Source organism: Nicotiana tabacum, chromosome 8, assembly GCF_000715075.1.
Source record: "Nicotiana tabacum cultivar K326 chromosome 8, ASM71507v2, whole genome shotgun sequence".
In the NCBI taxonomy this organism is placed as follows: Eukaryota; Viridiplantae; Streptophyta; class Magnoliopsida; order Solanales; family Solanaceae; genus Nicotiana; species Nicotiana tabacum.
Window position 1 is genome coordinate 163,212,163 of NC_134087.1, and position 2,656 is coordinate 163,214,818.

The following is a 2,656-nucleotide window of genomic DNA, read 5'->3' on the forward strand; positions in this document are numbered from 1 at the left end:
ATATATATTTGTAAATGAGATACGAAAAAAGGTTACAGCGTTATATATGCACCACCACCTGATTAGTTGGTATATGTTGATGATGTTGCCCACAGTGGCCGAGACAATATGATGAGATATCCTCAGAGGCTTGATGATATTATGTACACCTATACCTATGCATGACACGACATTTATATGCAAGTACATGATATTATAAATGTTTCAGAATTTACGAAGTTATTCAGATTGATAGATGGATTTCCTTATTCCATGTTTCATCTATGACTTTGACGTATTGATTTTCATGCCTTACATACTTAGTACATTTTTCTTACTAACGCCCTATTCCACGGGGCCTGCATTTCATGCCCGCAGGTGCAGGTAGGCAAGCTGATGGTCCCTCTTCTTAGGATCCTTGATCTATGACAACCCGGCCAGTCGTCTCATTAGTTACCGCTCCGTTTCCCCCATTTCTGATTTTTATTGCTTTGTCTATCAGCTCTATATGTGATCAGGTTGGTTGGCTTTAGTTCGGAAAGAATTTGGTAAGGTTTGAGACACTTAGTCTCTTTTGAGGAAGCTTAAGTTGAAAAAGTCAACCAAATGTTGACTTATGGGTTAGAGGGCTTTGCTGTGAGTTCTGATGGTTCGGATAGCTTTGGTAGGTTATTTGGGACTTAGGAGCATGATCGAAATAAGTTTTGGAGGTTCGGAGTAGATTTAGGCTTGAATTGGTGAAATTGGTTTCTTGGCGATTTCCGATTTATAGGAGAGATTTTGATATAGGGATCAGAATGGAATTCCAAAAGTTTCAGTAGTTTCGTTGTATCATTTGGGATGTTTGCACAAAATTTCAGGTCATTCGGACGTGGTTTGGTTCGGTTTTTGATCAAAAGCGTAATTTAGAAGATTTTGAAATTCTTAGGCTTGAATCCGATGCAAATTTGGTGTTTTGATGTTTTTTTGAGCGTTCCGAAGGTTGGAACAAGTTTGAATGAGGTTATGGGCTATGCTATCATGTTTGGTTGAGGTCCCGGGGGCCTCGGGTGAGTTTCGAGTGGTCAATTGGACCATTCCATGAAGTTTGGAATTGCAGAAATTGCTGATCAGTGTTGCAGAGGAAATGGCCTTCGCGTTCGCGAGTAGGCCCTCACGTTCGCGAAGGGTCAGTTGGTGAAGGCTGGGATTCAAGCCTTCGCGTTCGCGAGGAAGGCTCCGCGTTCGCGAAGGGATGAGTGTTTGTGCATTGCGTTCGTGGGGTGGTGTCGCATTCACATAGAAGAAAATGGGTAGCTGAGCTTCAGGGGATTCATTCATCGCGTTCGCGAGAGAGGTAACACGATCGCGAAGGGTTAGTCTAAGGAATCATCGCGTTCGCGATGGGCAGGTCGCGATCACGAAGAGGAATTTTTGGTCAAAGTTATTTTGTGCTCCGCGAACGCGAGGCTTTGACCGCATTCGCGAAGAAGGATTTCAGGCATGGGCAGAAGGTTTAAATAGTCTGCCACAGAGATGCTTCTGTATTATTTGATCCTAGTTCCATCTTTTCTTATGTTTCATCATACTTTGCTCGTTATTTGGGTATGCCCCGTGAGTCTCTTGCTTCACCTGTTCATGTATCTACCCCGGTGGGCGATCCTTTTTTTTGTAGACCGTGTGTACCGGTCGTGTGTGGTAACTATTAGGGGTCTGGAGACCCGAGCGGATCTTTTATTATTGTGTATGGTGGATTTCGATGTCATTTTGGGCATGGATTGGTTATCTCCGTGTCGTACTATTCTGGATTGTCGTGCTAAGACAGTCACATTGTCTATACCGGGTGTGCCACGGATTGAGTGGCGAGGTATGACTGATTATGTTCCTAGTAGAGTGATCTCGTTCTTGAAGGCCCAACGTATGGTTGGGAAAGGTTGTCTTTCGTATCTAGCCTTTGTGAGGGATGTCGGTGTTGAGACTCCCAGTATTGATTCTGTTCCAGTTGTGAGGGATTTTCTTGATGTGTTTCCTGCAGACCTGCCGGCCATGCCACCAGATAGGGATATTGATTTTGGTATTGACCTGGTGCTGGGCACTCAGCCCCTTTCTATTCCGCCGTATCGTATGGCACCATCAAAGTTGAAGGGGTTAAAGGAGTAGCTTCAGGAACTCCTTGATAAGGGGTTCTTTCAGCCTAGTGTGTCACCTTGGGGTGCGCCAGTTCTATTTGTGAAGAAGAAGGATGTCACTATGAGGATGTGCATTGATTATATGTAATTGAACAAAGTAACAATTAAGAAAAAGTATCCTTTGCCTCGCATTGATGATTTATTCGACTAGCTTCAGGGAGCGAGAGTATTCTGCAAGATTGATCTTCGTTCAGGTTACCACCAGTTGAAGATCAGGGACTCAAATATTCTTAAGACATCTTTTAGGAACCGATATGGTCATTATGAGTTATTGGTGATGTCTTTTGGGTTGACCAATGCCCCGGCAGCGTTCATGCATTTGATGAACAATGTGTTCCGGCCTTATCTCTATTTGTTTGCCATAGTCTTCATTGATGATATTCTGGTGTATTCGCATAGTCAGGAGGAGCACGCGGAGCATTTGAGAGTTGTGTTGCAGAGATTGAGGGAGGAGAAACTTTATGCAAAATTCTCCAAGTGTGAGTTTTGGCTCAGTTCAGTGGCTTTCT